This window comes from Aquarana catesbeiana, linkage group LG02 (assembly GCF_042186555.1).
Source record: "Aquarana catesbeiana isolate 2022-GZ linkage group LG02, ASM4218655v1, whole genome shotgun sequence".
In the NCBI taxonomy this organism is placed as follows: Eukaryota; Metazoa; Chordata; class Amphibia; order Anura; family Ranidae; genus Aquarana; species Aquarana catesbeiana.
The window spans coordinates 445,176,212-445,197,133 of NC_133325.1; positions in this window are offsets into that span (position 1 = coordinate 445,176,212).

Sequence of the window (20,922 nt, forward strand, 5' to 3'; positions counted from 1 at the left end):
CTGAGCATTAGCGACATCTAGTGTCCTGTTTTTGTACTGCAGTCAATAGGCTAAGCTGAAAGATGTTGTATCTCCAACACCCCTTCTCAACAGCTAAGGCTTAGAATCAATGTTAATGATGCTAACAATGCTTCACGTCCCATATCCCATTTAGTACCTAAGCCATTCCAATACTGACATAGTTTCGGCACCACGAACTCTTTGAATTTTTTTAAATAATATATAACAAACCCGTCTGGACCCGGGCTTTTTCCTATGGCAGTATCTTTTAGTGCAGTATATATTTCCTCTTTGGATATAGGCCTATCCATTTCTTCTCTATCGCTTTCTGTCAGATAGGGTAGTCCTGCTTTATCCAAGAATTCTTCTATCTTCCCATCCTGTCCTTGATTTTGTTGCGCTTTCTGTCTTACTGCGTAAAGGGCTTTATAATATTTTCTAAACTCTTCTGCTATTCCCTTGTCTGTATAAATTAATTCCCCCCTTTTTTGTTTTGGATTTGTTCAATGAAGTTCACTTCTCTTCTTTTTTTCAACATCCTAGCTAAGTGCTTACTAGACTTATTACCCCAGAGATACCTATTTCTCGTAGATATATTGAAAGATCTATTAGTGTCTTGTTCCATACTATCTTTGAGTTCCTCTCTCTCTACCATCAGTTGGTGGAAACATTCCTGATCCTCTCCCCTATTTTGTTTATGTTTTTGTTCAAATTTATGTATTTCTTCAATGAGCTTTTCCGTTTTTTTTATTCTCTCTTTTTTTTTTTTCCTGCACCGATTGACAACAGGACCCCTCTAATATAGGCCTTGTGGGCCTCCCATAGGGTGGCAAACGATGTCTCCCCATTGTCGTTCATCCTATAAAAGAATTCTATTTCTTCCTGTATTTTTCCAGCTACTACCTCATCTCTTAATAGGTTTTCATTTAGTCTCCATGTGTATGGTTGTATTTGAATCCCCATCCGCACCAAAATAGGGGCGTGATAGGACAATGTGGTAATTTCTATGTTCATCTCCCTTATCAGGTCCAATAAACTGTGGTCCACCATCATGTAGTCAAGTCTTGAGTACGTCCCGTGCACAGGGGAGAAGAAAGTATAGTCCTGCATTTTTGCGTGTTGCACTCTCCATACGTCCTTAATTTGGCATTGGTGCAGTTTACGACCAATCGTTTTTAATAAAACTTTACTCATCCCCTGTGCCCGGGATGTACTGTCCAAAGCTGGGTTGAGACAGAAATTAAAGTCCCCTGCTAGTACTACCTCTCCCATCTTGAACTTCATCGACCTGTTCAAAGCTTGATTTAAAAAAACAATCGGGTTTTTATTAGGGCAGTATACATTTGCCAGAGTAAACAATTTACCTCCTATGTTACCCTTTAAAAAGAGAAATCGTCCCTCTGGGTCAGTCATTCAATCTAACACAGAGAAATTGCATGTCTTCGCAAACCCTATTGCGACTCCTTTGGCCCTTTTGTAGGGGAATCACTGTAGAACCAGGTCGGGAAATTTCTTGCGTATAATTTAATATTTGACTCTAACGCTAGATGGGTCTCCTGTAAGAAAACCACATCTGCACGGTAACAGTGAAGTTCTTTTAAAATTTTGTGTCTCTTTGTGGGGGAGTTCAGGCCCCTAACATAGTAAGATAAGAAGTTTATCTCTGTCATTTTTTGATCTAGTAAGAGACTTCTTTTCCCTACCATATCCTTTCTTCCAAAAAAATTCCCCTTTTGCCTTGCCTTGTCTTGCGAGGTTGACCTTCTCCCACCCCCCATCTCCCACCCCTACCTCAACCCCACTCCCCACCTCCCCCCAATCCCCTACCCTCTATCTCCAGCCATATTTTGGCCCTAAGTCCGTAGGTTAGAATCCGGACTGATCCCATCCTACACACCTCTTCAAACTAGGGTGAGGCTCTGATCATGGCCACCCATGCCTCCAAGCCCCCCCTCAAGAAAAAAAAAAGGAGGGGGGGGCCGGAGGGGGCAGGCGCAGGAGGTCGACCGCACCTCCAAACCTCTATTTTCCTCTAGACTCCACATTTCGCCGGACATCTTATATTATCTAATAATATTGATTCTAAAAGAGGGTAAGAACAGAACGCTCTGCTCCAGCTATAGGCCTATTGCCCTATTGAATGCAGACACTAAGTTGTATGCAAGGTATTAGCAAGGAGGTTGAAGGAAAAAATGACTACTTTGGTCCATCCAGACCAAGTGGGGTTTGTTCCAGGAAGAGAGGGGAGGGATAACGGAGTTAGGGCATTGCTTCTAATGGAATCTATCATTTATGAAGGGTCCCCAGGGCTATTCCTGTCAGTGGATGCTGAGAATGCTTTCGACAGGGTAGACTGGGGACTCATGATAAAAACTTTGGAAAAATTCGGAATTGGATCACGGTGGATCAAATGGGCTAATGTTCTATAGAAGCATCCAACGGCGACTGCTAAAGTAAATGGGATTGTGTCTCGACCATTTACTATGGAAAATGGAACTAGACAAGGGTGTCCGTTGTCGCCCCTCTTGTTCGTGCTGACTCTGGAACCCCTATTGGCCTTTATCCGAAATAACCCGGATATTAGTGGGATACACATTGGGACTGAGGAGCATAAGCTAGGGGCGTTTGCAGACGATGTGCTTTTCTTCATTACCAAACCAAGGATAACGATTCCAAATTTGCTTGAGACTTTAAAAAAATATGGTGAAATCTCAAATTTCAAAATCAATCTCAGCAAATCTGAAATCTTAAATGTGAACGTAGCCAAACAGGTTGAAGATATACTTAGCAAGGAATTTCAATTCCTATGGAGAAAGGACATAAAATACTTAGGAATCAACCTGACAACTCAACTCCCACAGAAAAATCTATTTAAGAAATGATTTACCTCTGTTAGACGAGATCAAGAAGGATACGAAAAAAATCTCAACACGTCCTATCTCTTGGATCGGGCGCGTCAACGCAGTAAAAATGCTGTTAGCTCCAAAAATTCTGTATAAGTTCCAAATGCTGCTAATTCCTCTCCCACAGTCCTACTTAAGAACTTTAAGAAGTATAATAATGAATTTTGTCTGGAGTGGCAAAAAACCTCGAATAGGATTTACAACTTTGAGTAGAGAGAAAAAGCAGGGAGGCCTAGGGATTCCAGATTTCAATAAATGTTATAACGCAGTGGTATTATCACGGGTGATGGAAAGGGAAGACTCTGAGAAGAGATGGGTAAATATTGAAAACAACACGAGTAGCACACAGTTGGGTCACATAATATGGAACCCTCCAACACATAGATTAATAAGCCCAGATACACTGGGATTAACACACAACACACTAAAAATATGGGATAAGATTCACGCACAAAATAGCTGGGATTACAACTCACCTTTGATATATTTGAAGGACAACATTTTTTTTGAACCGGGGATGAGGGAGGTCGGAGGGAATTGAATAAAAAAAGGGAACTCACAATTGAAAGATATTATTAAGAAGGGCAAAATAATCACTTATCAAGATCTCAAAATTAACACTGATTTAATGACAATAGATGCATGGCGGTACTTCCAGCTCACTCAATTTGTCGGAAAACTTCCAAAGCCAGTTAGAGGTGAAGAAGACTATTATAATGGAACAATTATGTATGAGAGAAAAATCAAAAAATAATATTTTCCGACTATACAAAATACAGGTGCACAGAGAGGGGCTGGAGGCCCCGCCTTACATCAAAAAATGGGAAAACGAATTGGGATTACACTGTGACAATCACAAGTTAGTAAAAATTTGGAAATTGATACATTGTGTCTCAGTCGAGTCTAGGATGACTGAGATAAATTATAAATGTTTAGCTAGGTGGTATGCGACTCCAGATAAGCTAAATAAGTTTCAACCGGATCAATCAGCGGACTGTTGGAGAGGATACAGAGTCCCAGGAACTATGGCCCACATTTGGTGGGATTGCCCCATAGTGAAGGAATACTGGAAGGGTATTATACAGTTAATAAAAGAAATCACTAATAAAGAGATTCCGGAATAGTCGTGGGCATGCCTGTTCCATGGGACTGCCGAATCAATCAAACAATATAAAACATCTATTGCCCCGATCTTGTTAAACACAGCTCTAAGCCAGATACCAAAAAATGGCAAGAAAAGGAAGGTTTTTTTGTGTAATTTTTTGTGTAAATGACATATACAGTGGGGCAAAAAAGTATTTAGTCAGCCACCAATTGTGCAAGTTCTCCCACTTAAAAACATGAGAGAGGCCTGTAATTGTCATCATAAGTATACCTCAACTATGAGAGACAAAATGTGGAAACAAATCCAGACAATCACATTGTCTGATTTTTGAAAGAATTTATTTGTAAATTATGGTGGAAAATAAGTATTTGGTCAATATCAAAAGTTCATACTCAATACTGTTATATATCCTTTGTTGGCAATGACAGAGGTCAAACGTTTTCTGTAAGTCTTTACAAGGTTGTCACACACTGTTGCTGGTATGTTGGCCCATTCCTCCATGCAGATCTCCTCTAGAGCTGTGATGTTTTGGGGCTGTCACTGGGCAACACGGACTTTCAACTCCCTCCAAAGGTTTTCTATGGGGTTGAGATCTGGAGACTAGCTAGGCCACTCCAGGACCTTGAAATGCTTCTTACGAAGCCACACCTTCGTTGCCCGGGCGGTGTGTTTGGGATCATTGTCACGCTGAAAGACCCAGCCACATTTCATCTTCAATGCCCTTGCTGATGGGAGGAGGTTTGCACTCAAAATCTCACAATACATGGCCAAATTCATTCTTTCATGTACACGGATCAGTCATCCTGTTCCCTTTGCAGAGAAACAGCCCCAAAGCATGATGTTGCCACCCCCATGCTTCACAGTAGGTATGGTGTTCTTTGATTGCAACTCAGCATTCTCTCTCCTCCAAACACGACAAGTTGTGTTTCTACCAAACAGTTCTACTTTGGTTTCATCTGACCATATGACATTCTCCCAATCCTCTTCTGGATCATCCAAATGCTCTCTGGCAAACCTCAGATGGGCCCAGACATGTACTGGCTTAAGCAGGGGGACACGTCTGGCACAGCAGGATCTGAGTCCCTGGTGGCGTAGTGTGTTACTGATGGTAGCCTTTGTTACGTTGGTCCCAGCTCTCTGCAGGTCATTCACTAGATCCCCCCGTGTGGTTCTGGGATTTTTGCTCACCGTTCTTGTGATCATTTTGACCCCACGGGGTGAGATCATGCGTGGAGCCCCAGATCGTGGGAGATTATCAGTGGTCTTGTAAGTCTTCCATTTTCTAATTATTGCTCCCACAGTTGATTTCTTCACACTAAGCTGCTGCCTATTGCAGATTCAGTCTTCCAAGCCTAGTACAGGTCTACAATTTTGTTTCCGGTGTCCTTCGACAGCTCTTTGGTCTTTACCATAGTGGATTTTGCAGTGTGACTGTTTGAGGTTGTGGACAGGTGTCTTTTATACTGATAACAAGTTCAACTAGGTGCCATTAATACAGGTAATGAGTGGAGGACAGAGAAGCCTCTTAAAGAAGAAGATACAGGTCTGCAAGAGCCAGAAATCTTGCTTGTTTGTAGGTGACCAAATACTTATTTTCCACCATAATTTGCAAAAAAAAAAGTTTTCTCTTCTATTCTTGTTTCTACTGTTGTTATTACGTTGTTTCTTAAATCTTCAACAAAAGTTATGCTGTTGCTAATGGTAACCTTGTTTGTTTTGGGATTTAGGATTCTGTAACCCTTGACATTGTCACTGTATCCAACGAAGATACCTTCAACGCTCTGTTTTTGGAGTTAATTGCATTTTTCTTCAGGTATGTAGATGAATGCTTTGCATCCAAAAACTCGAATGCAGCGTACACACGGTCGGACTTTTCGGCTACAAAAGTCCGACGGATGCCAGCGGACAATCCGATCGTGTGTGGGCTTCCCTGGACTTTCAGCTGACTTTTCCAGCCGCAAATCTGACGGACTTTAGATTTGGAACATGCTTTAAATCTTTATGTCGTAACTCCGCCGGACCCAGAAATCCGCTCGTCTAGGGCAGCTATTGGCTACTGGCTATCAACTTCCTTATTTTAGTCCGGTGTGCGTCATCACGTACGAATCCGTCGGACTTTTGTGTGATCGTGTGTAGGCAAGTCCGGTCGTTAGAAAGTCTGTTGAAAGTCCGCCAAAAGTCCATCGAAAGTCTATCGAAAGTCTGTCGGACAGGCTGTCGGACTTTTGTAGCTGAAAAGTCTGACCGTGTATACGCGGCATTAGGTGTTTTACACTTGTCTTCTCAAATGCTACCGTCAGATCTGTCTCAGGTCGTGTCTCCAGTGCATTGATTAGTGTGGTATATGTATCAGGCAAACTGCATAACAACATGGCGGCAGTGTGACTGTCTTTTATATTCTCCCCGATTGATCTGAGTTGCCAAATCACTACTAGCATTGCATTTATATGCTCCTGCATGTCCTGTTCTCTGCTTATGGTGGCCCTGTCTGTTTTTCTTGTCCCAGTCCTGATTATTATCTTGTGGCCTCTCTGTGGTGGTAACCTCCCACAAGTGGTCCCTGGATAATAGCATTTCCACTTTGAACTTCCATAACTGATAATTGTCATTGTTCAGCTTGGCCACTGAGAGTTTAAGCTCTGAGTTTCCGACCATTTTTTTTTCTTTATATATGAACAGTCTTACTTGTCTATAGGAGATGTCACTGGAAAACTTCCTTATGACCTTATGTCGATCTCCGCATCAGCCACACTGTCTCCCGTTCGAGGCTTTGTTCTGCCTGGGCCACACCTGGTCATATGACTTTATCCAAACATTGGGTCCATAACCTGTTGCAGAGTATGATTGCTGGGTGCAGTGGAGTCAATTCAGATCAGACGTTGTGGAGTAACAGGAACTGGCTTTTTTATTGTAACATAACCACACTCGGAAAAGTGTCACCTCACATGGTAAGAAGAATACAGACAGGAAAAATAAACCAACAAGTACAACACTATGTATAGGAAATACAACACATCATAGAAAAATGCATAGCATATCATATCACTGAGCATTAGCGGCATCTAGTGTCCTGTGTTTGTACTGCAGTCAATAGGCTAAGCTAAAAGTTGTTGTATCTCCAACACATTTTCCTGATGACGTGCGCATGAGCATGAAATGCATTGAAAATGAGGCTGTAGATGCTTGACACAGGAGCTATCTCTTCCACTCCCAGCTGAGACACATACCGCCCTTCCCTGTTTCACATTCAAGTGACGGACCGGCGCCTGCCTCATCCCACAGCTGAGCTGCCATCTACTGGGCATGTAAGTGCTTTCACAATAAAGACAGTATTACACTATATTGCCGTTTGGTGGCTCGTTCTTGAGAGAGCCAATTTTTACAGATTAAAGATAAGGATAAGGAGCGTTGGGATTTGCACTGTGAGTGTAATTATTAGAGGATTACTATTTACCATCTATGATTGAATGAGGTTTGATCGATATTGGAGATGGTCGATTGAAGTTTAAATTGGCTTGGAGGATCCTGGTTTGTTGAGGAAGTTTTCCATACTTTATGCCTGGTGGTCTCTTTGTGGCCAGAGATATCTGGTGAGCAGATTTATTTTTTTCACAAGAAACTAGCACACTGCACTTTAGGAAGGCATAGTGTTGGAGATTTCACCTACACAGAAGAAACACACCTATCTATATTTGTTTCACAATTTATATATATTGGACTGGTTTTGCAATATTTTATGGTATATGTGCTGATTATTATGTCATACCTTTGTGGGTCTAGGCGACATTCATATGTATACATGGTTTTGTGCCCAATTTTTTCACTATTGAATGAAGTGTAACTTTCTATAACCCAAAAAGAATTGTGCACTTAGTGAAAAAGGGTGACGCGCAACTTATATATTCTGGACACAAGGAAAATCTAAAAATAACTACTTCAAAAGTGCGCAAAAAAAAAAAAACCTATCATTCCGTAATACAACATATATAATCATAACTCATGATAGAAAACTTCATAGGCACTATACATCAACATGCTTGATAAAGTGACCATCACAGAACATATACTAAGCTTAAAAAATCGTATATTCAAGTACACGTGTGAAATCTTGAAAATTTGTGAAAATCTATATAAAATAGTCCCAAAACACCTTAAAATCAAGTGTGTTAGTTCCCTTACTAAATGGTAATGCTCTCCAAATTATAACAGATCAACAGCGGGGAAACCATCCAATCACGGGCCACCAAAGAGTCTCCAGGGTCCTCCACTGGTTATCCAAAGACCACTCCTCAGAATAGGAACAGGAAAGAGCAAAGGATCATAGAGTAGTATTACTTAAAACCACATATTTTATTAAAAACAAATACACTCACAAATATAAACTCATCTCACAGGCAAAAAGGGCAGCACAGTGGCTAAGTGGTTAGCACTTCCGCCTAACACTAGGGTTGTCGTATCAAATCCCAACCATAGCACAACCTGCCTGGAGTTTACATGTTTTCCCTGTGCCTACAAGGGTTTCCTCCCACCCTCCAAAAGACATGCTGGTTAATTGGCTCCTGTCTAAATTGTCCTTAGTATGTGTATGTGAGATAGGGACCTTAGATTGTAAGCTCATTGAGGGCAGGGACTGATGTGAATGTATATTAAATACTGTATGTAAAGTCCTGTGTAAAATGATGGTGTTTTAAGAGTACCTGTAATAAATAAATAAAAAGACACCACATCAGAGAGGTGTGTAATATCATAAGACACTGGCCTCACCCTATGTGTGTTTTGCTCATACAACAGACTGTCAATAAGATTAAAAAATATCTAAAGAGAGTGATGAACTGTTTCAGTCCCCTCACTGCCCAGCAAAACAGACACCAGTCCACATGCTAAAATGTAGCTAAATTATATTTTTAACCTCATAACTTGGGTTAGAAAGCACTGTAGAAACATTGGACATAGACCAAATATACTTTACCCCATAGGGAACAGAACCATAAAATAAAAATTATATTAATAGATTTTCTTTAAAGTGTATGTGAAGGCAAACTTTTTTTTCACTGAACTTTGGAAGCTGCTCCCTAAATCAGGTAGGTAGAGGTCAATGCACCAGCCACTAGTTTCGCCTGTGGATTCCTTTCAGCTGATCTTTTGCCCATGACTGACTTACAATGCTTTGTTCTGCACTGTGTCTCTGTATGGAGGGGCCAGATTGGTAGAGCCAGGGTTTTTTGCTTCCTAATATCAAAACCTTCAGCAAGAACAACAGTGAGCAGTACAGTAGTGACATCACCAAATCTCCCTTTAAAGCTCCCGAGACTAGCACTCAGCGCATTTGATCTCACATTGCAGATATACAGCTATTGGGTTGTGTGCACAAGAGTGCCTAGGCACCCTCACATATAGGGAGTGTTGGAAGACAACGTGTTTTATTTCATAATATAAGGTGTGTTTGAATATGAAATCTGGATACACCTAGCCTCATCACTCTGGGGGGCCGCCTGGAATGCCATTTAACAAGTTACCCATCAGGGCTTTGTAACATACCAGAACCTTCATCTGAAAGAAGAGTCATGCCCCCTGGCAGGTGAGTATGGCAACAAAAGCTTGGCTCCAGACCTCCTGGTGTAATAAAGATGGAAGTGTCCAATTATCACTCTAAAGAAACACATGGAGAGAGAGTTGCTGTGGTGTTTCTATCGGATAGCTGCCCCTCCAGCTTGGTTGATACTTATGAGGTAGTTGGAGGCAAGTGGAGAAACCATCTGAGACTTTGGGTCCTTGTATTAATACAGGGGATCCATTCATCTGGAAATCCAGGCTTACACGACTCGGTGTCGCTGACATCCGGGTCCATTCGTTCCGGTAAGAATGTTCAATCTTATCTATTGATTGGATTTGTGTTTTGGGACTCACATCAACATTTCCTTTTCCATATATTTATTTATTTCACCATGTTGGACTTTTTTATTCATTTTTTATTCTATGAATATTACACTGTTCACTATTTGTGTATACACTCATCACTGTATCATTGGTTTTAGCACTACATTTTTTTTGCACTTTTGTATTTGAATATTTGTCACATTCCTGTGTAGCAGCTGGTTCACTTGAGTTTTATTTTACTTTTTATCAGCGCAGTATTATTCTATTTCCGATTATCACGTCTGCACACAAAAGCTTTAAAAGCCACTGCTGCCAGGATGACTGATGGACTAAGTTATAGAAGATCAAAGAACAGCTGTCACAGAAGATTTGACCCGGGTCGGATAGTGGTGATTCATGGACAAATGCTGCCCCTAGTGGGCACTACAGCATGCTTCCTGGGATGGACAGATATTAAAAAGGACTGCCTCTTATCGATTTTCCATTGGATAGAAGGCTAGATGCGTGTTGTGTATGGGTGGGGTCTGAATGCATTTTAAAACTGCCCACTGAATGGAAAGTCTTTCTCTTGCCTCATGGCTCTCATGCAGTATCTCATGACGATACTGGTCATAGAGGATGACCTTACGTAACGCATCATTGATGTTCTTGTGTTTCATATGCTCTGTAACATTTTCTTTTAGTATTTTATGTTAGCATTCATATTTTTGGGGAAATAAATAGACCCAATATTGTTTATATAAGCAGTGTGTTTATTTTTAATAGCTAACCTTATTATTGTACTATCACCAGTAACATTATCAGAGCTTTGATAGTCTAGCTAATTATAGGAATAGACGTTAATAGAAGTTAATACATATTTATAATAAATAGGGGGAATTCATAATCACCCAATATTTATTTCAGGGAGTGTGCTGCTATTTTTCAGGATGAATTTAGGACAAAGGGTACACTTTTTATGATACTGTTTAGTAACAGTTAAAGGAGAAATACAGCCCAAGCTCGTTGGGCTGTACTTCTATGGTCACAGGATTGTAGTTTGTTCTGCACTCCTGTGACCCATTTTCAGACATCACAGAGTCTGTCCAGGCTTGGCGTCATCGCGACCATAGACTCGGCATTTATCCAGATCCCTGAACCGGCACCTGGCTCAGCCTCTCAGCGAGCCGTTGCGAGCCTGAGATGGCCGCCCCCGCCCCCTCCATAGCCCAGCACTCCAGTGGGCGAGGAAGGGGCAGAGCAGAGAGCTGTGACTGACAGTCAGCAGCTTTCTGCTCACGGAGCTCTGAGAACTGAACCGAACGATTGGCGATATTCAGTCCCTCGGTTCTCAGTGTTAGACCTTCCCGGGGGACAGATGCAGCATCGGACCGAGGTACAGTAAGTATGAATCTTCTCTTTTTCTACATTATCCCTATGATAGCTCATTGGCACAGGCACTGTGTCTGGGTCCATACACCCTTCCCTGCATACCAGTTAAACTCAAATGTGTGGGTGAGTCCGTACATCCAATGCACATTGATTTGCTTTATATAGGCTGCTAATAAAAAATGTAATATTGACTTTTTGAGTCCATTTGCAATTTAGGTATTTAAAAAAAAACAAATATAATGTTTTGAAAAAATTCTTGTACATTTGACAACTATGATATCCACCGTTTTGTGAATTCAAATAGTTGTAAAGAGACATCTACTGTAACAGGATGGATCAGGTTTTCAGCAGTTGCAACTGGTGGTATATTTTTTTGTGGTCGTCAAACAATCCACCTGCTGCCACCCCAACCCCCCACCCCTGGTCGGGTCACAGGCCCATACCCCCCCTGGTCGATCACCAGCCCCACACTTACCCCATCTAGGTCTTGGGCAGTGCTTCCCCCGGGCAGCGCCTCCTCCTCCTGGTGCTAAACGGTGGCTTCCCCTGCATCTGCTCCCTGATTGGCTGGGAGGAGAATCAGGAAGACAATAGTGAATACTAATTTGCTATTGTCACACAACTGGGTGGGCTCAGGGAGCAGTGCACTGCACCCAGAGCCCACCCTTTTTTAAAGCCTATTAGAGCCTCTGGCTCTAATCATGTGCTTTAAAAAAAAAAACCCATTGGAATCCATGCGTCCGGTGCCCCACATGTAGATTAGGGGGGCTGGACCAATGGATTAGGGGGGCATTACGGGCCGCCACTGGTTTTCAGTGTGTTCTTGGTAATCATAAAATCTTTTTTCTTTGATTTATGTTTCAACAGTTTATTGTTGGTGGCTCTTTTTATATCTGGACATACTGTAGTAGCCTATTTTGTCTATCCAGAATTATATTCATTTAGGTTGATAACTTTTCTTCATATATGTTATCCTGCGTTTCCAGTTGTGCATTTTTGTTAATGAACAGTGGACTTGATATATTGTATACGTTGCAGAGCATATGGTGATCAGTGATCCTGGAGAAAGGTAGAAGTTCACTAGGGTTCTTAATTGTGTTATGTGCTTGGGTGTAACTTTATTTTTTTTTTTTTTTGCAATTAAAAACATTTTTTTTTCTTTTTGCTTAAAGTGTTTGTTAACCTAAAAAAACCCAAAAAACTAAAAAAAAAGATCCTGTTCCCTTAAAGCATGTTATACAGCACAGTGCTTGTGCTGTGCAATTTGGTCCCTTCTATCATCTAAAAAAAACCTGGCTGATCCTGCCTGGCTATACACACCCCCCCCCCCCGTAAACTGACCATGGTTTATCAAGGCTGCTTAGCCCTGACACTATGGTCCATTGTCTGCAGCCCTGCTCTGTTCTACTCTGTCCTCTTCTCCCCCCTTCCTCCCTGCCTGTCTGCTGAAGTCAGTGCCCACCCCCTCCCCTCCTGCTGCTCTCATAACCACTATAAAATCCTCCCAGCCCCTCTGTAACATAACAATATGTGTCCTTGTGCCTGTGTTATATAAAAAATATGCTGATCTGTAATTTATATCAGAGTGGCTGCCGGTGCTACCGTGACTCCTCAGCTCTCTCTCTCCTCTCTTCCCCTCCTACCCAGCTGAGGTCATCAGGAGTGCTTGGCCCTTCTCACTGGAGCTGTCAGCCAGACAGAGGAGAGAGCCGAGGAGTCACGTGAGCACCGGGATACAGATCGGCATATTTTTTATACAACACAGGCACAGGGACACATATTGTTATGTTACAGAGGGGATGGGAGGATTTTATAGTAGTGGCTTAACAACCACTTTAACTTTTTCATAACATGGTGGACAAAGAGTTCCCTATGTGATGATTTTTTGGTGACAGGTTCTCTTTAATATGACATAAAAAGACCCTGCATGTCTCCTCTGGGCTCCATTGATTGTATTGCAATGCAGAGTCTATTGCAATACATTTCTTCCTGGCTATGCTAGCCAGGGAAAATAACAAATTGACCCGGAAGTGATGTCATGCATGTGGCTTTCCGGGTCACCAACAAGAAGGGGAGGCACCCGCTGGTCCCTGGCCCGCAGATGGGCAAGTGAAGCCTAGACTACATGGCGAGATGCACGCACAATGGGGGCAACATACGGACCTGGCAGCGGAAGTGTTAATAGGGCTTACCTGTAGGTAGAGTAAGTATCTCCTAAATGTGCACTGTTAAGGAGATATTTACTTTAGCAGTGCTGGTGATGTCACTGGTGCATGTGCGCTGTGCCACAGCCGTGACTACCGTGTTCATGGGTGGGAGTAGAGACATCGCGGCTCAGCCATTCAAACGTCCGCAGCCTGCAAACCCAGAAGGAAAACAGGGTGAAGATGGAAGCTCCATCAGCGGTGGCAGGGCACCGCTGGAGGGCTTTGCTTTCAGGTAAGTCTTGCATACTACTAGTAGCACATTATGCTCCTAACTTCCAGGGAGAAGATTTTTTTGTGGGTTTTTTTGTGTTTTACTACCGCTTAAATACTAATCTGTATCTGTGTATATGAGGTGAGAAAGTTTTTGTATGTATGTATTTTGGTTTCTTTGAGTGCTAATGAAGCACTTTTGGGTATATTTTGGGATTAGAAGTTATTTCCAGTGTTACCAAGGCTGGATAGTCCTTTGACCATCCTGTGGTTGCTCCTTTTAAGCCTCCCCACAACCTTGTTGGATGTTGCAAGTTCACGTCTTTGTAAATATTTTGGAAGCATTATATTCTTTCTATTTTTATATTTTTTTTCCTTTCCTTCTTCTCTGGACAGTTGTGAATTGATGTACCATCATCTTTTTTCTTATGTACTCATATGTATTGGTTTTGTTGATTTTCTCTTTTAGTAAACACTTCTATATATTTTCTGATTCATAGACCACGATTTAATATGTAACATATCTATTATCTGTAAAGTAGGGTCTTGAACAAGTGGATCACCCGCAAAACTCGTAAACTTAAAAAGAGATATATGCCACATTTTTTTTTTTTTTTTAACCACTTAAGTTCCAGAAGATTTTACTCCCTTCATGAGCAGGCCATTTTTTGCAGTTTGACACTGCGCTACTTTAACTGGCAATTGCGCGGTCGTGCAATGCTGTACACAAACAAAATTTATATAATTTTTTTCAGACAAATAGAACTTTCTTTTGGTGGTATTTGATCACCACTGGGTTTTTTTATTTGTTGCTATATAAACAAAAACAGACCCAACATTTAAAAAAAAAACTGTATTTTCTACTTTCTGCTATAAAAAATATCCAATAAAATTCAGGAATTTAGACCAAAATCTATTCTGCTGCGTCTTTGGTAAAAAAAAAAAAAATCCCAATAAGTGTATATTGATTTCTTTGTGCGAAATTTATAGCGTCTACAAACAATTTTTTTATACTAGTAATGGCGGCGATCAGAGACTTATAGTGGGACTGTGATAGTGCAGAGGACTAACTGACACTGAGTGGGAACTGACAAACTGACACTGACATCTCCAGTGACACTAATATAGTGCTCATAACATGCACTGTCATTGTACTAATGACACTGGATAGGAAGGGGTTAACATCTGGGGCATTCAGAGGGTTAAGTGTGTGCCTAGCAAGTATTTATGTGTTGACTGTGTACTGCTTTTTACTCAGGAATGTGATGGTTTTTATTCCCTGCTCAGCAGGGAGATAAAAACCGGCACGCCCATGCTGTCAGTAGAGAGATCTGTGTTATTTACCTACACAGATCTCTCTCCTGTCATCTGCTCTGCTGATTGGCGGGTCCCAGCCATGAATCATTGAATGGTACCTGCTGATCGCCATGTGCTGGAGCCAATCACAGCACATCTGGGTCGGCGGGCGCACCCCCTACCCAGAAGTGCAAAATCATGTATATATATGCGATTCTGTCTAGCCGACCTGCACTGTAGCAGTAAAGCTACAGTGCGCAGTCAGCAAGTGGTTAATGTGTGGATAATTTGCTGTACTCTTATGGGATTTTAATGATTTGTATTACCATAATAAATGTATGTATAGCTGTGGGTCATCTTTGAACACCCTATTTTTTCTATGTGGTAAATTAGTTTTGAATTATGGGTTTATGACCCTTCAGGTGATTATAGATTGATCAAATACATACCCGAGATTAACACTTGTTAGTTGTTCACTGTACTAACACACCATTTTTTGTGAATCCAAACAGTTCTTAAGAGGCATCTGCTGTAACAGGATGGATCAGGTCTTCAGTGTGTTCTTGGTAATCTTCTTTGCATGCCCACTCCCCTTTCTCCGTCTGCTATATGTTGAGCACCTTCGCCCTCCATTTCTTGATCCATTGCCACCTGTATCTCCCATCTGTTCTATGTTCCACCTCTCCTCCATCCCTGCAGAGTGCTTGCAAGCAATTATATGTGTAATATGAGCCAGCATCAAGTTATAAGCAAATCATCTAGCAAAAACTGAAGTGCCAGGAAAATGCCATGCTTTCATTTGTGCTGTTGAAGTCTTTCTGTGTTTTGCTAATTTGTAGAAATAGACACATTTGAAATAACTGTTGGTAAAAGGTCACGAAACCCAATGAGTAGCTGTTTAAAGGGAGCTACTAAATAGTTACATTTAAAATGATTCATGCTTTGAAAATCACAGACATGTTAAAATCACATTAAACTACGCATTTTACAGTTCAGAAAAATTAAAGCTAATCTCTAGGCAGATATAAAAAAAAAAAAAAAACATTAATCAATGCAGTTATTTTTTTTTTTTCATCCTTTAAATGATTAAATGCAACTAGTATAAGTATCTGAATGTGTCCTAGTATCAGCCTCTTTTACCTCTATGTACAGCAGAATTCAGATTGGGGGAGAGGCAGTGCTAGAAAACTCACAGTACTTATTAGCTGGCAAGAATCATTCTGACACATAAGGTGGGTACACACTGTAAGAAAATCGGGCGAACAATTGTCCTTTCTTCCTCGATATTTCACAGCAGGTCAAAACCAAGGATGGTACTAATGTACAAAAATTCTCGCAAGACAAAGCCTTTTTTTTTTTTTTTTTCTTTTGCCTTCAAGTAAGACATGGCTGAGTATACCTTTAGGTAAGACATGGCTAAATGTACCTATAGGTAGGACTTTGCTGAGTATGCCTTCAAGTAGGACATGACCAAGTATACAGGTAAGACATAGCGTAGTATACCTTCAGGTAAGACATGGCTGAATATACCTAGAGGTAGGACATAGCTGCATATACCTTTAGGTAAGACATGGCTGAATATACCTATAGGTAGGACATGACTAAGTATACCTTTAGGTAAGACATGGCTGAATATACCTATAGGTAAGACATGGCTGAGTATACCTTTAGGTAAGACATGGATGAGTATACCTTTAGGTAAGACATGGCTGAGTATACCTTTAGGTAAGACAAGGCTGTGTATACCTTTAGGTAAGACAAGGCTGTGTATACCTTTAGGTAAGACATGGCTGAGTATACCTTTAGGTAAGACATGGCTGCGTATACCTTTAGGTAAGACATGGCTGAATATACCTATAGGTAAGACATGGCTGAGTATATCTTTAGGTAAGACATGGATGAGTATACCTTTAGGTAAGACATGACTGAGTATACCTTTAGTTAAGACAAGGTTGTGTATACCTTTAGGTAAGACAAGGCTGTGTATACCTTTAGGTAAGACATGGCTGAGTATACCTTTAGGTAAGACATGGCTGCATATACCTTTAGGTAAGACATGGCTGAATATACCTTTAGGTAAGAAATAGCCGAGTATACCTTTAGGCAAGACATGGCTGAATATACCTAGAGGTAAGGCATGGCTGAGAATACCTGCAGGTAAGGATGGCCATAGGTGTTTTTTTTTTCTGTTCAACCAGCAGGCACACAAATGAGGTGGATGGAGGAATATCCAATGCCAGAACAATATATTCCTACAGCTTACCTGCTAGATCACACTGTCAAAATGCCCTGATCATTCACTGATTGATCAAAGTTTACCAGTACATCCCTTGGACAGAAGCTGATCAAATGATTGACTTCTGTCATGCAGGGGCAGCCACACATTGATTGAAATGTGATTTGTCCCTGCTCAAGTAACTGAATTTTGATCAGTTTATGACCAACTTAGGGCAATTTCCACATACAGTATGTGTTTCACCCGTTTATTTTTCTGTCTTCCTTGAGTTTGGCTACTTTACGCGAAATAGTGAAAAATAATGCTCTGCCAATGCTGAACTTGTTCTGAAAATCCTAGTTGCCTGACTTTGATATTATCTGCATTTGCAGCCATTAAATTCATAGTAGTGCCAGATCTCTTGATCATAATATTATTCCAAGTTCCACGTTTCCTTTCAAGAAAATGCAGAATGTGTTGGATTTTATTTCATTTGATCAAGGCTTATTTTTTTTTTTGCACTGTTTTTTATTGCATATTAATATTATGAAGTCTTGTTTCCAGGCAATAGGTGGAGCCTCTTCTCCTTTCCATCTTTTCTTTGGCTGACCCTAACCTCTATTTTAAAAAATGTGTTGTTTACAATATGATCAAGGTGAAATTTACAATGTAACAAGGTGAAATTTACATACTCTGACTTCTCCCTTTAGATGGCTCCTGTTCAAAGTATCAGTCAGAGACGAAGCAAACAGCTGTGTTCTCTTTTTAGAAAACATATAGTACTCTTTAATTTCTGTTGTTGCTTCATCATGTGTTTATTATACACTACTGCACAAAAGTTTTAGACAGGTGGGAAACAATGCTGTAAATTAAGTGTAGCGCTTCTCCTGTAGGAGCCGTTGAAAATATGCCCGGGTTCTTTTTCCCAGTAATTGCCCTGCAGCCAGGCACACAATTACAGTAAAGCCTGGTACATACTATTAGTTTTTTCCGTTCAACCTCGTGGGTTGAATTTAAAAAAACTCTCATCTCTGGTTGGAGCCGCTTTACTAACCATGCAAGGTTAGCTCTACGATATCCCCTGCTGAGTTGTTGTTTCTGACAGGGGGACAGCCCCTCCGCCAGAAATCTCTGAACAGCACTCTCTGCCATTGGCTGAGAGCGCTGATCAGGAGTCGGTCAGAGGCTGGTTTTCCAGCATGCACGGGCAGCTTCTGTTGGACAGACTGAATGTCGGCCGTTGTCTCCCGACATTTGTACCTGGCGTAAAGTAGATGTAAATACTCTCCTATACCCAGTGAAGTGAACAGCCTCAGATGATACACAGAGATGAAACAAATCTCCCTACATAGGTTTTGTATATCTGCTGTCCTCAGCTTTCTACACTGTTTAAAATGTGAACATTGTGTTAGAAATCTTTCTTCCTGTTCCACCACTGGGTGAGGAGTCTGGGCATACACTGGGTGACAGCTGATTGGAGGAAAGGCACACCCCCCCCTCCACATAGGCAGAGGAAGGAAAAACACGCAGAACTGTGCTGTGAACAGACCAGCTCTCTGCTAATCTATCTCCATACACCCACTCCGACACAAATTTCAAGCCGCTTTTATCTCCTCTGTCAGAAGTTATCATGCTGATAACAGTAGAACGGAGCAGAAGAAAGACACGGGAGTTAGTACTTTGGAGAGAGATAAATAAACACCACAGATATATGTGCCCAGGTCAAATTTCATGAATGGGGTTTACATCGACTTTAACTCTTTGACACAATGACAAGACCAGGGGTGTTTTTTTCAGTAGATTTTATTGAACGAAAGTACATTACAAGATATGATGATGACGATAAGACATTTTCATATTTCGCCAGGCATATAAAATGTTGACTAGGCGTTGTTTACATGGGGGGATTGTAAGGCATAAATGAGAATAAACAACATCATATAGGAAGAACTTCTGAACAGTAAATAACTGGATGGATCCTCTGTGGAGGGTTCCTAAACTACAAGGTGGAAAAAAATAAAAAATAAAAAGAGGAAAGGGAGAGGGCGTACACCAGGTACATTTTAGAATGCCACTAGGACTGTGACTAAAGTCATGAGCTGAATGCTCTCGATTAGGAAGGAGTAAAGAGAGCTAGGTGACGTTGAGGACCATGTGTCCTACTAGAAGAGAGTCGAGTGCTGGAGGTGTCATCTTCCATGAGCTGTGTTGGAAAGACCTTATAGTATGAGAAGGAATTTTTAAAAGTATCGAGTTCCTCTTGAATTAGTGTTGATTTCATGAAAGCCTGCCATCTGGCTAGAGACGTTTGTTAGAGACTTGGTGTTTGAGGTCGGTGTTGAGTTTGTCCTTGTGTAGTAACTGCAGGAGCTCCCGTTTGACCTGCAAGATCTTTTGACAGTGCCGGGAGGTCCAAATTTTTTAAATAGATCTTCGGGCAACCAGGAGACAGATCAGGATTCAGTCTTTGTGTAAGGGGTCAGCGTTGGAAGTTGTTTATCCCGATACCCAAAGATGAGGAGAAAGGGGTCTTTTGGTAATTTTAGCTGGGTTATCCCATGTATAAAGGCCATGACTTGGTCCCAGAAGGTGGAGATGTAAGTGCAGGTCAAGGAAGGTCTTGCCTGATGGCATATAGGGCAGGTGGCAGATTTCTGGTTGTTTTTCTCTGAGAGGAAAGGTATATAGGCATGGTGAAAAATTTTCAGTTGGGTTTCTCTCCAAGATTCGTTGGGGATCAGTTGTAAAATTTTGTTGTAACCTTGTAAAAATATATCTACTATTTCTGCATCAGGAAAGTCTCTGCCCCAATTTGTTGCTGATGAGGATGCAATATTCGGAGTGATCTTTTGATTGAGAGGTTTGTAAATGTCAGAAATAGTATAGGAGCCTTATTGGAGCAAGCGGCCTGTGATAGTTACTCTGAATCTTTTACCCTCCTCTCTGCATGAGTTACGGATGAAGCTGACACATTGCCAAAAGTGGAAGGCATATGGCTGTGGAAGAGAGAATTCTTTAGCAATGTCTGAGAAAGCACGGGGTAGTCCCGATTCCATGTCACAAAGGGTGGAAAATTTGGTGAGACCCTTTTGTTGCCATATAGAGAAGGCTTTGTGTTCCATCCCTGGTGGGAAATTTGGGTTACCCTGAAATGGAGGGTGTCTGGACATGAAAGGGGAGCATTTCAGGCATTTTCTTACTTCTCTCCAGGCTATGGCAGTGTCCCTTAGGAGGAGATTATGTTGCAAGGCTGAGGGAGTAGATTTCCACTTGCAGTGAAGAAGGGTTACTAAAGAGTAAGGGTGGGCCATCAGTGATTCAATAGGGTAGTTTGAATAGCAGGAGGATTGTGATATCCAATCTAGGCCTATTCGGAGAGGACATGCTAGGTTGTAAGCTCTGACATTGGGAAGGCTAATACCCCCTTCGCGTCTGTGGGCAGATATAATTTTGTAAGTGCAATATGCGGTCGCCTTTTCTGCCAGATAAATTTAGAGATAACTTTGTTTAGCAGCTGAATATCCTAGTGTTTCAGGAGTAGGGAAGAGCCGAACACTCCCCAGTTCGGTTCGCAGCAGAACTTGCGAACAGGCAAAAAATTTGTTCGAACACCCGAACACCGTTAAAGTCTATGGGACATGAACATGAATAATCAAAAGTACTCATTTTAAAGGCTTATATGCAAGTTATTGTCATAAAAAGTGTTTGAGGACCTGGGTCCTGCCCCAGGGGACATGT